A 16,626-nucleotide genomic window follows, 5' to 3' on the forward strand; every position below is an offset into this window, starting at 1 on the left:
GCGCTGAGCCTACCTCTGGCCCCTGAGCTCAGCCCTGTGACCCAGCCCCACAGCCCCTGCCTTGCATACATGGTTTGTGGAGCGCTGTAATTAGCTAATGAACCATCTGAATGATATTTCTCTAGTCGTTCAACCAGCCCCTCTCCTCAGGGTGGTAATTGTATTTGAGGTTATTTTGAAATGTTGCTGTATCCAAATAGAGTTTACATCAGCAGACAGCGTGATTAGTAATCCTGCTCTCCCTTGGTGTTTCTAAGCTGTGCTATGAACTGCCTGGTGAGTCGTGCAAAAATGGCTTCTCCAGCCACGGGACCCCCAGGGGGGCTTCTCTGCCAGAAATAACCAACCATCTGAGAGGGGAAGTAGTAAAAGTAACTTCTGGCCAGAATCCAGTTGACCTTGGTTTAGAACAGGTGTTTCCAGAAGAGGTGCGCTGCTGATCTGATCATCGTCTTGAGATGTGAACTCACTCTCCTTTATCTTTACAAGAAAACGTTCTGACACTAATCTCAGACTACCTTCCTTTACCACCTTTTGTGGAATTATTAGAGTGATACAGTTAAAAGCATGTAACCCTGCTTACTAAACATCTCCAAGCCTCCATTTCTTTGTCTGTAAAATGGGGATCATGGCAGTGACAGTAACAGGAGTTAACATTTTAGAGCTTATCATGTGTCAGGCACTGTTCCAAGTATTTTACATGAATTGTCTCACGTGAGCCTCAGGATAGCTCCGTGAGATAATATGATTAGGTAATATAACCAGATACCTATGATTATCCTCACTCTTCCTGTCGGGAAACTGAGTAGTGGAGAGGGTCAGTAACTTCTCCAAGATCACTCCCCTGCAAGTAGGAGTGATCCAAATTCTGGAGACTGATTCTAGAACCTACGCACTAACCACTCCGCTACTCTGCCTTTTTCATAAAGTTGTGAGGACTCAGTGACATTCACTAAAGAAATATTTACTCTGTGCCAAATACTGTCACGGGTGTTAGAGTTAAGGACAAGTTCCACCCCCACCCCCAGCCCCCATAGATATCACATCCAAGTAGGGAAGATTATCCATTTAAAGCTTTTAGTGTAACACTCAGGAGAAGGCCAGTGCCCAGCTCCAGGTGTTAGGGCTTTAGACGTTTCTACATGGTATTTTAGTTATTTATATACATGTTTTAATGCTCCTGCTAGACTGTAAGTTCCCTGAAGGCAAGATTAAATTCTGATTCCTTTCTATATGTTTTCTAACTCCTTACACATAGTAGGAAGTCAGTAAATATTTGTTGAATTAACAAACCTATAGATCCTGAATGTATGTGAAAGAATTGCAAAAAGTGCTTTATCCATGTAGTAATGCAAACATTTTCAATGTAAAGTTAATCTATAGTGGTAGTTATATCTGAAATGTATTCAATAGAATTACACACCCATGTCAATTGCTAAGAGGATCAGATGAGAGGTATATGAAATGCTGTTTGAAAACTAACACACCAAACCTAAGTAACATGTCATTGGTATAAACGATACAGAGAGATGTATTATATCTCTTCTAGGCTTTCAGTGGAGCAGATGCTAATCCTAGGGCATAAAATGTCCTAGAATGTGGATGAGAACCTACCAACCACACAAGGTAGCAGTGAGTAAATAGTGAGTATTTACACACAAGCCAATACAAGGGATTTTTTAAATTTATTTATTTTTTTGGCTGTGTCGGGTCTTAGTTGCGGCACGTGGGATCTTTTGTTGCAGTGCGTGGGCTTCTCTCTAGTTGTGGCGCATGGGCTCCAGAACACTTGGCCTCAGTAGTTGCGGCACTTGGGCTCTCTAGTTGTGGCACACGGGCTTAGTTGCCCCACGGCATGTGGGATCTTAGTTCCCCAACCAGGGATCCAGCCTGCGTCCCCTGCATTGGAACTCAGATTCTTAACCACTGGACCACCAGGGAAGTCCCTACAAGGGATTTTTATTGTAAGAAGCAAAAAGCTGTATTAGTTGTCTATCACTGTATAACGTATTACCACGTTTTGTGGCTTAAAACAACAGCAAACACTTATCATCTCACACAGTGTCTGTGGGTCAGAAATTTGGGAGCAGCTTAGCTGGAGGTTTCAGCTCAGTGTTTCACACAGTCAAAATGTCTGCCAAGGGCTTGTGGGGCAGGAGGATACACTTCCCAGGTGACTCACTCACAAGTTGGTGCTGGTTGCTGGTGGGAGGCCTCAGCTCCTCTCCATAAGGGCCTCTCCACAAAGCTGCTTGAGTGTCTTCTCAACATGGTGACTGGCTTCCCCCAGGGGGAGTGATTCAAGAGACTAAGGCAGAATCATCAATGTCTTTTATGTTCTATCTTGGAAGTCACACACCCTCTCTTTCTCAGTATCCTATTGGTCACATGAGTCAGCCTTATTCAATGTGGGAGGGGACTATACAAAGGCAAGTACCAGGAGGGGATGGTCATGGGGCCATCCTGGAGGCTGGCTACCACGAAGGGAAACTGGAGCTCAGAAATCAAGAACGGTGGCCACAGCCAGGCCTCCTGAGACAAGAGCTAGAAGGTATCCTGGAGCCAAGACAGCTCTGGACACTTAGGTAGCAGACATCCTTAAGTCTTCACTCTTGTTCTCTGCCCTTCATGTGACTTAGTCACACCTCTGTCTTCTGCCAGTTATTTCTATGTTTCTTACTTCACGTTCCTAAAAGCAGAGCTTGAGGGTTCAGTTCATCTTTTTTTCCCAGGTCATTGCAGGTCACATACCAGCCATTGAGTTGGCTTCTGGGGACCCACTCCTAGCCCAGACATTTAGGGGAGTTAAGGTTCACATGGTCCAAAACACAGACACTTTAGCATAGAGTTTAGTCCGTGATCAGGATAGTCTTGCTAAGATGAGACTGGGGGGAGGTGGGGTCAGAGCTCAAGAAGCATAGTCTGCCCGGTGTGGCTATTGCTCACCAGGCACTGTGCTGGACAGATGGGCCGCAGATGGGGAGAAAGAAGAAAAGCAAATACAGATAAGTTGATCCTTGGCCTCTCTGTCTAACGAGGAAGATGCCCATAACCAAATAATTATAATTTGTGTATAATAAAGTATACTAGTAGTACCTGAGTCAGGTGGGGAAAGTTTTCTAAGAAGACCCGTCTGCCAGGGTCTTGAAGGATGAGATGGATAGGATCCAGATGAAGAGAAGGGAGAAGGGCATTTCTGTCAGGAAGGAACCCATATAGGATATTTTGTGGGGAGGTGAGACTCTGTAGTGGGACTGGCAAGTGGGGTGGATGGGAGGAAAGCTGGCAAGGTTGGCTGGGGTGACACTGCGATGGGTTTGGCGGCTTAGTGAAGAGTTTGGGTTGTTCCCTGAGAGTGGTGGGAAGTTCTCGAAGGCTCTGAAACAGGAATGAGGACTCCTGTGGGTGGCTCCCGGGGCTGAGGCTTCCTTCGAAGGCTTGTTTAAACACACGCGCATCCATCCCCTTCAGGTTCTAGATCACAGGGGGTTGTGTATGATTTGAGGAAAGCTGTAGTCTCCATTATGCAGAGACATCCATTCTTGTGAGGAACTAATGACTGCCCCTCCGCTGGCTTCCTTTAATAGCAACCAAATATAATTCCACAGGCGTCCAAATTGAGCAAAGTTTTTTCAGCGCCAAGAAGGCCACATCTGCAGAATGAAAAGATGTCGTCAGAAGTCTGCGAAAAGTCTCCCTGTGGACTCCTCATCAAATAACTTGTCATCCTCCTACCGAAAAACCTCCCAACCAATTCGGCAAATAATATTTGGAAAATAACCCTTTTTAGCAGTTCAGGTCTTACCAATAAGCAGCTTACAGCAGACTCACAATTCCTATGTAAGTGAGCAAAGTCCAGAGATGCTAGTCGCAGGTTTTATTATTTAAATGTCCATGGGCCAATTTTACGTCTGGGCTTTCACTCTGTGGTTGCTTTGGTGAAGCCTGGTCCTGCATAGGGGAACCATTATGCTGCAGAAGCTCCTGGAAGCTGCATGGCCTATGGTTAAGAGCCTGCCTCTGCAGCCAGCCTGCCTGGGCTGATGTCCTGGCTCTGACACTTTCTACTCTGTGACCTTGGGTAAGTTACTTGAGGTCTCGGCACCTCTGTTTCTCATCTGTGAAATAAGAATGGTCTTAGTCTGTTTGGGCTGTTCTAACAAAATAACAGACTCGGTAGCTTACATGAACAGAAATTTATTTCTCACAGTTCTGGAGGCTGGAGTCCAACATGAAGGAGCCAGTATGATCCGTTCTGGGGGAAGCCCTCTCCGTTGTTCACAGCTGGTGCCTTCTCACTTTGTCCTCACGTGGTGGAAGATGGTCAGGGATATCTCTGGAATCTCTTTCATAAGGCACTGATCCCATTCAGGAGGGCTCCACCCTCATGACTTAAGCACCTTCCAAAGACCCCACCTACTACTACCATCATCTTTGGGGGTTAAGATTTCAACATATGAATTTTTGGGGGGGAGACACAAACATTCAAACAGAATGAATTAATCCTCATGGAAGATTATGAGCATATGGCATATAGCTCCATATAAGTATATGCTGTCATTATTACCCTAGTATAAATTAATTGATCTGCAACTTTTCTCCCATTAAGCTGTACCTATAAATTTTTTTTGTTTTGAGTTAGCTGTCCCAATCATAATAAATGGCACCAATCATCTGGTTGGGTTCATGGAAGAAACCATCCAATCAATCACCAAGTTCTGTTATTTCTTACTCCTAAGTATATTTTGAGTCTTATCTATTTCTTTCTAGTACATATGGTACATATGGTCATTAAGCCTACAGGCTTTGGACCCAGAGTGCCCAGGTGTAAATCCTGACTCTCCATTCGCCAACTGTGTGACCTTGAGCAAATTTCTTTTTTTTTTTTTTTTGCGGTACGCGGGCCTCTCACTGTTGTGGCCTCTCCCGTTGCGGAGCGCAGGCTCCAGACGCGCAGGCTCAGCGGCCATGGCACACGGGCCCAGCCGCTCTGCGGCGTGTGGGATCTTCCCGTACCGGGGCACGAACCCGCGTCCCCTGCATCGGCAGGCGGACTCTCAACCACTGCGCCAACAGGGAAGCCCTTGAGCAAATTTCTTAAGCTCTCTGAGCCTCGACATTCTCTATAAAACAACAAAAATAATGATACCTACTTCATAGGTGTTTGTGAGGATTGAATGAAATCATGCAGGTGCCTGGCACTTAGTTATACATTCAATAAAACCTAATCTTCATTAATATTATCCCCATTCTAGTCCCAGCCATATCATCTCTCACTTAGATGTTCATGTTGGCCTCTTAACTTAGTCCCCTGACCTCCAATCTTGCTTTCCTATGAGGCATTCTCCACATGGGAGCTAAACAATTTCCTAAAAACACAAATCTGATCGTGTCACTCACGGCTTAAAATTCTGCAAATGACGCCCATTGTCCTTGGGATAAGATCCCACACCCTAGAGAGGCCTTGCTGGTTAACACAGACCTTCACACATACTGCAGAATGACTCCTCTGTCCAGCTAACTCCTATTCATCCCACAAGGGCCAGCTGATGTGTGACTTCCTCAAAGATGCCTTCCCAACCTTCTGGCTAGGATGGCTGTTCCTTCTTGGTGTTAACAATTGTGACTAAATTCTTATCTGTACAACTTTCGTGCCCATGGTCTAGAGTTTGTGCTGTTCACGGAAAATCCTCCGAGCTTGGTGTGGTGCCCTGTCCATAGTAACCACTCAATAAATATTTACAGAGTTGTGAATGAATGAACGGACAGATGTGGCATTCCCAGGGAACTAACCCTCTTCTGCAAGTGCCACTCTGCAGAGCCTTGATTCACTTTGCCTTCTTTTGCTCTCTGGGGCAGCAGTGGGGAAAAGGGACACACTGTTTAAAACCCAGCAGGCTGAGGACAGGTTGTCCTGTCACAGAATCAGAGCAGGAAGGCCCTTTAGAGGCTGGTCATTCAGTCCCCTTCCTTGTTAACACTGCCAGTGACCAAGAGCTCACTCTGAACTGTTAGCACGTTCTTCCCCATCTCAATCTTAATCCCGTCTCCTTAAAAGTTCCCATCCAGGGACATCCCTGGTAGTCCAGTGGGTAAGACTCTGCGCTCCCAACGCAGGGGGCCCGGGTTCCATACCTGGTCAGGGAACTAGATCCCGCACGCTGCGGTGAAGATCCTGCATGCTGCAACTAAGACCCAGTGCGGCCTAAATAAATAAATATTAAGGAAAAAAAAAGTTCCCATCCATGTGTGAGACTTTCATTTTCTTCTGTGACTTCTGTACTTTCCAGCTTTTACAGAGTGTATATAAATTGCTTGTGTAATTACAGAGAAAACAATAAAAATCTTTAAATTCTAATCACAAAATCTAGTTATGCTTTTTACACGAACAAGAAAGAAAAAGAGAAAGAAACCTAACTGCTGGCCTCCTCTCCCACATGAGGTTGGTAACTGAGTCCAGCGTGAGCACAGCTTGGCCTCCCTTGTCTTTGGGACCTGCCTGCTATTGGCACGGACAGTGAGCTGTTAATAACTAGCATATGCTTTTCCCGACTTTCAAATGCACATTTACCAGCCTAGCGCTGTGGGCAAGGAATGCTGTATGGACTCCTAGGGTGCTACCAGGCCTGTCCCAGAGGGTGCAGGCTGCCTCACCATGTTGTAGATGCCATGAAGGCAAACACTGCCTGCTCTAGTTCCCAAGTAGGTCTTGGAACCTTGTGGCCGATCAACAGTACAGGATAGCTGGGTGGGTAAAATGAATATAATTAATCTGGGAAACAGAGACATTTTGGAAAATCATAACAGATTTTTCCCAGGTACAAGTGGGTTAAGATCTAGCCTCCACTGTGTAAGAACAACCCTAAAGAATGCAGAGAAAGAACAGATTAAGATATTGGATGAAATGCTTCATTTATACTTGAGTTTAAAATTTAAAACACATTTTCAAACAATGGTATATCTTGTATATTATTTATGTACTTAAAAAATAACACTAAAAAACTCCAAACATAAACAATGGAAATGCTGCTAATTACTCCTATTTACTGAGAATAATGCTTCTTTTTGTGAGTGAAGAGTGATAAAAACTAAACCAGTCTGGCCTGTCAGGGTGAAGAATGTGATCTTTAAACACAAACAATAACCCCCAAAATCATAAAACTAAAGAGGCTGAGTTGCCAGAGGGATCCACAGAAAAAATGAAAAGGGCCCTTCAAATTTAACAACCTATTTTGTATAAAATGGGAATGGCTCCAGAGAAATGCCCTGAGAGATTTGTTCTCCACAGCCTCGGAAAGGGAAAGGAAAATGTGCATTTCAAGCACAGCAACAACTAAAGACCATGTGTCCAGCGGCCAAGAGATGGTACAGAAACACCCAAGTTGGGAAAAGCTTTGATTCTGTGAGACGCTCTCAAATCTGCTCAACCCTCCCGGAAGGCAGGGGAACCCTGTGTCTCTCTACTTTACCTTTGTATTTCAGTCCCTAACACACAGCAGTAGGTGCTTAATAAATATGACGGTCCTGATTCAAGAGCAAGGAGAGATCTGACAACGTGGCAATAATAACGTATCACATTCTACAGTTAACCATGATTAAAAAAAAAATTTATTGGAGTATAGTTGATTTACAATGTTGTGTCAGTTTCAGGTGTACAGCAAAGTGAATCAGTTATACATATACATATATCCACTCTTTTTTAGATTCTTTTCCCATATAGGCCATTACAGAGTATTGAGTAGAGTTCCCTGTGCTATAAAGTAGGTCCTTATTAGTTATTTATTTTATATCTAGTAGTGTATATATGTCAATCCCAATCTCCCAATTTATCTCTCCCCCCCTTCGCCCCTGGTAACCATAAGTTTGTTTTCTGCATCTGTGAATCTATTTCTCTTTTGTAAATAAGTCCATTTGTACCATTTTTTAGATTCCACATATAAGCAATAGCATATGATATCTGTCTTTCTCTGTCTGACTGACTTCACTAGTATGACAATCTCCAAGTCCATCCATGTTGCTGCAAATGGCATTATTTCGGCAGTTAACGGTGATTAATGTTATTTCATTTCCATCTCATCTCTGGGCAGCAGGACTACAGATGTTCTATTTTCTATTTTTCTGCATTGTCTGAATTGTTTATGAGTATGTTTTGTGGAAAGAAAGTAATATAATTATTTCCCTATTGGGAAAAAGTAATTCTCTTAACCATCATCACCAATTTCTTGACCCCTTCTGGAACAAGGTTGGGAATTCATTCTTCCATAGATTATAATTCAATACAAGGACAAAGTGAATACATTCACTCCATCAATAAATTTATTCAGCACCAACTTGTGGTAACAATTTAGGTAGGCATGGGGAATATGTATGCTTAAAAACCACCAGGTTATGGCCTAAGAGGGAGTCAGACATTAAACACATACTTCTACTAACAAGGTCCAGTTGCAACTCTGACAACTGCAGTGTGGAAGGTACCTGGAGCCAGGAGCACCTGTGTCTCTGGGATCATTCCCCTGCTTAGGCCCAGCTTTCCTCTTCCTCTTTCCCCTCCCAGAAGGCCCTTCCTCCCTCTTCCACCTATTCAAACTTGTCCTTGCTTCAGAATCCTGCTCACCTCTCCAGTTCCTGCTCAAGGCCTCCCTGACGGCTGAGGCCCACCTTCCTCCCTCCCCTCAGCATCTCTCTCAGCTTGTGCTAAGTCAGATACTGCCTTGAGGGTCACACAGCTCACTAGTAGTTGTATTAGTCAGGGTTCTCCAGAGAAAGAGAAAAACAGAGTCTATCTATCTATCTATCTATCTTTCACAAGGCAGAGGAGAGATGGAGAGAGAAAGAGATATTTATTTTAAGGAATTGATTCACACAATTGCGGGAGGGCAAGTCCACAAGCTTCACGGTAGGCCAGCAGGCTGGGCACCCAGGAAAGAGTTTTAGTCCAAGTCCAAAGGCAGTCTGCTGGCAGAACTCCCTTTTGCTCAGAGGACATCAGTTTTTGTTCTGATTAAGGCCTTCAAGGATTAGATGAGGTCCACTCACATTATGGAGGGCAATCTGCTTAACTCAAAGTCCACTATTTTTAAAACTTCATCTCATCCAAAATACGTCTTTACATAAACATCCAAAATAATGTTTGACCAAGTATCTGGGCACCATGGCCCAGCCAAGTTGACACATACAATTAACCATCACAGTAGCCTTATTTCCCTAACTAGAGTCTACCATCTTGGAAGGCACAGGTCAGCTCTTTTTTTTTTTTTTCGGTACGCGGGCCTCTCACTGTTGTGGCCTCTCCCGTTGCGGAGCACAGGTTCCAGACGCGCAGGCTCAGCGGCCACAGCTCACGGGCCCAGCCGCTCCGTGGCATGTGGGATCCTCCTGGACCGGGGCACGAACCTGTATCCCCTGCATTGGCAGGCGGACTCTCAACCACTGTGCCATCAGGGAAGCCCCACAGGTCAGCTCTCTCATGTCTGTATCTTCCCACAGGGCCAAGCTCAGGGATTATTGTCAGGAGGTGTTCCATAAATCCCCAAAGAATGGAAAAATAGAACAGCAAGACTTGATAGACTCTCTGGAAGCAACCCTAGGCACCTTCTGGAAACAATAGGGGATGTGTGACCAACATCTGCTTAATCCCCAGAGTGCAAAACACGCGGCTGCAGAGAAACCAGAAGCATAACCCGGATCCTTTCTCTGTTCTGAAAACAGCTCTTCAGACATACTCAGTTATACCTTCCAAGATAATGACAGATTGAGACAGAACTGGCTGTCCGTTTGAGTTTGAACTCAGCACAGCCCTAGCCGGTGAAGAAAGAACAAAAGAACAACACAAAAGCATGCTGTGGCCTAGGGAGGAATTTCTGAACCTGGTCTCTGACTGTCTTTTTAGGACTATGTACCTGTTTCAAGCCTCACCTTTCTCCTAAACCTGTTCCAAATTCAAGCAAAAAGCTCCCACCTCTTATGCCCCTTCCTGGCCCCCACCAACTTTGATCAGCCCCCTGGAGATAAACCAGGCTCAAAGGAGGGGCCCAGTGCTTTCTCAGATGACTCCCAGTCCAAGCTCAAATGTGCAATTCTAAACCCAGAATCTAGTTTCCAGGCTTCCCCTTGGCTCCTGAGCAGCCCCTTGCTTAGGCTGGAGAAGGAAGAAATCTCAAACAGCTGGAGAGGTGGTAGCTCCTCCAGCCATCCTCAGGGCCAGTCGTCATCTTCGTGTGCCCCACAATTATCTGACGCCCCTTTAAAATTCCATCTTTCTGCTTCTGTAAAAACCCTTTTCAAAAAAAAAAAAAAAAAAAAAAAAACCCTTTTCATTCCTCCTCAGTTTCAGCAGAAACATGGGCAAAGGATAGCTACAGGCTTAAAGAAAGGGAATACCAAATGTCTCTTAAACAGATGAAAAGATGCTCAATTATGCTCATAATAATAGAAATGCAAATTAAAAATACAAAGCGAATATATCAGATTGGCAAAGATCAGGAAGTTAGGTACACAGTCTGGTAAGATTATGGGGAAACAGGCACTGTGAACACGGCTCATGCGAGGCTGACCTTTTCTGACCTCTTTGGAGAGCAATTTGGTAAAACAGCTCAGATTTTTAAAATGCACTGGTTCGATGACCAAGCACTTTCACCTCCAGGTATTAATAGATGTACTTGTACATTCATGCAAAATGACGTGTGCCGGAGAATATACATTGTGGCATTACAGCAGAAGGCTGGGAACTATCTAAATGTTTATTAAGAGAGGACCAGTTAAATAAATTATAGATTGTTGTACAGCCACTTAAGGGAATAAAGAAGGTCTGTGTGGACTGATATGGAAAATTTCACAGGGTATTAAGTGAAAAGAGTAAAGAGGATGCCAGTGCACATGATGTGCTAGTATTTGTGTGTGGAAAGAATGCACATACATGCTGAGAGATGTATGGCAGAATACCCAGTAACCTGGGATTACTGGTTGCGGGCACCTGGGAGCAGGGACCTGGGAGGCTTGGGAACATTAGAGGAAAGGAGATTTATATTTTTCTGAGTACTGTTACGGGTTGAAATGTGACCCACAAAATTCATTTGTTGAAGTCCTTACCCTCAGTATCTCAAAATGAGACCTTATTTGGTAATAGGGTCATTGCAGAGGTAATTAGTTAACATGAAGTCATACAGGAGTAGTGTGGGCCCCTAATCCAATGAGCCATGTATCCTTATACAAAGGGGAAATTTGGAAACAGACAGGCACACAGGGGGAACATGATGAAGAATGGAGATATTTTTGTTGAGGAAAAATGATGATAAAAATTTTGTCCTACAGTTGGTTGGGTGGGAAAAAAAGGACAAATTCGTATGGATCCAAAAAGTGATAAAAGGTTTGTGAAAAAGGAACTTTGAGAAAAGAATTTTGTATGTTGTCAGGATTAAGATTAGACTGAATTTAATTAGGTAAATGAATTTTGTTATTAACAGTAAATTGGTACAAGACTAAATGTGGTTTTCTCTCTCTGTTAAGAAAAATTTTTTTCTAAACCAATTAGGATTATTTGGTATGTTTAATTATATGGAAAACATTTGATAACTTTCAGATCATACTGTTGAACTGGGTAAGCAATTAAAAAAAAATTCTGACCGAACGCTATTGTTTTGTTTCTAACCATACTTTTGACCCTGATTTTCAGGATGGAAAAAATTGTCCAGTGAGGTTGTCACAGAGTATAACTACTCATGATGTGTATCACTGCTGGCTCTAAGTTTACTGCTTAAAGCACATGTACAATGTTTGTGTGAGAATTGGATATAAATGGTAAAGTGTATGGTCTATAAAGCATTTCCCAATTAACATACCTCTGAGTCTGTTCATGATATCTGATTAGTTTTCCCTCAACGTGGACAACTAGGCAAATATACAAACAAAAAGAGGCCTAGCACCGAGGGACATGAATGGATCCAGAGCAGGCAACTGAGCCACTCTGGAAAAATATATTGCATATCAGTGCTTTCTATGGAAAGAGTTACAATTAAAAGGGGGAAATGATGGAGGAAATTTTCACATATTGAGGTACGGGGAAGTCATTCTGGCTTATACATGATTTAACTTGAACTTCAAGCAAACCAAAACAGCCTGTTTATGGCCTATTAAACATACATTGTACATCTGCTTTAACCATTAAGAAAAAATACATTCAGGGGCTTCCCTGGTGGCGCAGTGGTTGAGAGTCCGCCTGCCGATGCAGGGGACGCAGGTTCGTGCCCCGGTCCGGGAAGATCCCACATGCCGCGGAGCGGCTGGGCCCGTGAGCCATGGCCGCTGAGCCTGCGCGTCCAGAGCCTGTGCTCCGCAATGGGAGAGGCCACAACAGTGAGAGGCCCGCGTACCGCAAAAAAAAAAAAAAAAAAAGAAAAGAAAGAAAAAATACATTCAGAGAATAATACAAAGATGCATCTTGATTATTATCTTCATTGTAAAATGTCTACAGATTTTCACGTGTTTGTCCAGGTACTATGAAAAGGAATCAAGGAGAGAGGTAATGTTCTCATAATACAAAATATGGATGCTAAGCATGGAGCTCGAGATTATTTCCAATTCTGTCCATTCCCCAAATTAGGCAGGACTATGCCCCACTTCAGCAAGAAGTAACCAAGAGCGGTCGTCGCCCCATTCCCTCAAACAGTTGGGGAAAATTGAAACAGAAATGGAACTAAACCCGAGCTCCTCTGCCAAGTTGATGACTAACCCTCCACCCAAAACCTTCTTCCCCTCTTGTTCTGTACCCGTCCCTCCTGAAGATTGAGGAGTATCAAAGAAAAGAGGGCATTGAAACGGAGCAGGACCCTGTGGTCCTTGCCCCCCATGACCTCCGCCTGCCTTTTGTCTGCGGAAAAACTTTAGCCAAAGAATAAGTTTAATCAGAGAACTGAAAAAATGCAGAAACAGAGGAAAACAGTCAAAGGAGACCAAATAATAATAGTTTAGTCATTAAACATAGTCAAGGACCTTTAGTTCCTCCTTAAGGGCTACAGATAACATTCTGAGCCACATCCTGCAAGCTGTCTTACAGGTACAGAAACCCTCACTAGGTAGAAGAAGCGAACTACATGGTGACCAGACTGTAGCCACGGCATAAGCTGCCACAATTCCGAGAATTGGACTCAAAGAAATGGAAACAAACCGACCCTGGAACTGAAGATTAACTCTACCTAAAACAATCGAGATGACGCTGGTCAGACCACCGATGACCAAATTTCAAGATGACTGTCAGAGCTGGCTGTGCTGTTTCTGCTCGCAGCCCCTCCCTCCGTCTATAGACGCTCTTGTCCACTGATTGTCAGGGGAGGGGGGAGTCGGCCTTTGGACAGGCATCCGCCCTCCCCCCTGCTTGCTGGCATCCAAAACAAAGCAAACTTTCCTTTCCACCAACCTGGCCTCTTTATTGGCTTTTGAGTAGTGAGCAGCCGGACCCCACTTTCGGTTACAGGTTGAATCCTGCCTGGTGGGGAGATGAGGAATCAAGAAATTCTACCTCCCTGCATGGCTGTGCGTGATGAGGGACAAATGAAACAATTTGTCAATCATGCTCCAAAGGGTGGTTCTTATTATGGATTACAGAAGCAACGTTTGGGTTAGACAATAAAGACTGATAGTATGGCTGCTGTATTGGTTTCCTAGGGCTGCCTTAACAAAGTATTACAAACTGGGTAGCTTAAAACAACAGAAATTTATTGTCTCTGGGGAGGATCCTTCCTTGCCTCTCCCAGCTTCTGGTGTTTGCTGGCAATCCTTGGCTTGTCGGTGCATCACTCCAATTTCTGCATCACATGGCGTTTTCCCTGCGTGTGTGTGCGTGTCTCTGTGTGTGGCCACATTTTCCTCCTCTTATTAGGACACCTGTCATCAGATTAGGGTCCTCCCTAATCAAGTATGACCTCATCTTAACTTGAACACATCTGCAAAGTAAGGTCACATTGTGAGGTTCTGGGTAGATATGAATTTGGGGGGAATGCTATCCAACCTAGCACAGCTGCTCAGCTGGGACTCACTGAGGATGGAGAAGCAGCAAAAGGCAAAGGCGTGTTTAACCTTGTAATTAAGCACAGGCCATGGAATCAGACAGATTTAATTTCAGATCCTTATTCTACCTGCTGATCAGCCATGTGAACTTGGGCAAGTTACTCAATATCTCTAAACCCGTTTCCTCCTCTGTGCAATGGGCTTAATGCATCCTAGAACTGCTGTGTGAAATAAATAAGATCAGGTCCTGGTGTGCTTAGCACTGTGCCTGATATTTTTAAAAACTTAGCTTTTGGGACTTCCCTGGTGGTCCAGTGGTTAAGACTTCGCTTTCCAATGCAGCGGGTGCGGGTTTGATCCCTGGTCAGGGAGCTAAGAGCCCACTTGCCTCGCGGCCAAAAAACCAAAACATAAAATAGAAGCAATATTGTAACAAATTCAATAAGGACTTTAAAAATTGTCCACATCAAAAAAAAATCTTTAAAATAAAACTAGCTTTTAACACTAGCGTCCCCATTTCCACGGCTCCTGCCATCCTTTCAGGGAAGAACATAGACCGTTAGATAGCAAAGCAGAGTAGTTTATGATTAAAGGCCCAGATGCCTGGAACAGGATGTGCCTGGAACAGGGTGTACCTGCCACAGGAGGTCAGAGAGCACAGGGCGGCCGGGCTGGAGCAGGCACAGACTATAACTTTTAATAACAAACAGATGCATAGTTAGTGCTGAAATCTGAAACTCTGAGCTAAGCCATATTGATTTTCCCCTCCCCCTCCACAGGGTGTATATCTAGAGCTTATCATTGAGGTCTACACAGCATAACCAGACCAGACATCTCCTATTCATCTCTCTGCTCTACCACGGACTGCCTGTGGCCCCTCCCAATGAACTTGACCATCAAGACATTCAAAAGAGGTCAGAGCTTCCATCCAGGTGGGCCTGGATGCGTGTGTTGTTCTCTGATCACATCTCAAAGCAAACAGAAAAAAAAAAAAAAAAAAAGCAAACAGAAACAACTTGGGCTGATCAGCATTTGCACAGATTGAGGAGAGCTGGCTGTCCTTCTATGCCAGCTCACGTGTTCCATTAGAAATGGATTAAATCATCCAGACACTGAGATCTTTCAGGTGACATTTTCGTTTAGAACTCTCCTTTATGGCTGGGCTTGAGTCCCCTCTCTGTGACCTGTGTTATGAGTCAGCCAGGCCCGTCCACACCATTGACAGGACAGACTGTGATCGTCCCCAGACGTTTGCTGCTGCCCTTGTTTCCTCGGCATTGAGAAAATTATGTACACAAAGCTTTGTTTCTCAATAGTAGCTTTAAAATTTTTTTTCCTTGGTGACTAGTGGGACTAAGCCATTGATTCACTTATTGTATTTATCGAGTGCCTGGTTAAAAGCGTAGGCTCTAGAATCAATTGCCTGAACTTAAATCCATGAGCTTTGTGACACTGAGCAAGTTACTAAACCGTAATTGCTTCATCTGTAAAGGGAGAATCTTAGTAACACTTACCCATGAGGCTGCTGAGAGGTTTGTTCCAGGTTTGGTTCCTCGGGAAGCAGATTGTGAGACAGAAGTTAGCCAGCAGGATTTTATGAAGGGATTCTCTTAAGAGCAACAGAGTAAGAGGGAGAAGCAGAGCTGGGATGCAGTCCCAAGAAAGCAGCAGCCAAACCCAGAGGGCGCTCTGGAGCTGGGAGAGCACGTTAGCCCCTACCCCGAATTGAACCCAAAGGACAGGGCAGTGATGCCCCTCTGTTGATCAGTCACTGGATCCAGGCTGCCCCTAGAAGGAGGTGTGACCATGTGCAAGGCAGTTTTCTTCAGCTGAGCCAATCCCCAAAGGACACCTGAGATTGGGTTTCCTGCAGTGTTCACAGCATGTAGGTCCTTCATTCCTGAAAGGGGATCACAGGCTCCATCACAAAGATTAAATGAGATTATCCACGTAAAGCTCGTAACACAGTACCTGGCACGCAGTAAATGCTTAATAAGCGGTCGCCATTACAATTGTTGCTGTTTTTATAACTGTTATTTGCCAGGCACTGTGCTACAGGCTGGGGACTCAGTGTTGATCAAGATTCTGCTCCTGCCCTTAAGAAACTCAATCCATAGCAAATCAGACCATCAAGCAAGCAATTGTAATGCAGTGCACTTGATAGGGTGTCACAGGATTTGTATGGGAGCATCCAGAAGGGACACATGACCCAGACTAGGAAGGCAAAGGAAAGTGATACCCAAGGTGATACCTGGAGGAGGAGAGGAAGGAGCCAGCCAGGCAAAGGGAGTGGGAGGCGTCGGGGGCGGGGAAGAAGGTTGAGGAAGCAGTGTGCGCATGATGCAGTCCAGCAGGGCCAGCACGGAGTGGGCGCCAGGAAGAGGGGAAGAAGGGTCTGATATACACCAGGGCAAGGAGTGTTGGACTTGGATATAAAGAGGGCCATGGGGAGCCATTAAAGCATACTAACCAGAGAAAGGACATGGCCCTTTTGTGCTTGACAAAAGTCACTCCGGCCACCATTTGGTCAATGGATTGAACATGGACAACATTAGAGGCTGTTTCCAGGGTCCAGATGAGAGATAAGGATGACCTGGACCAGGGTGGTGACACTGAAGAAAGAGA

The sequence above is a fragment of the Delphinapterus leucas genome, chromosome 16, assembly GCF_059928025.1.
Source record: "Delphinapterus leucas isolate spDelLeu-1000000601 "Yukka" chromosome 16, BTC_Dleu_Yukka2, whole genome shotgun sequence".
NCBI lineage: Eukaryota > Metazoa > Chordata > Mammalia > Artiodactyla > Monodontidae > Delphinapterus > Delphinapterus leucas.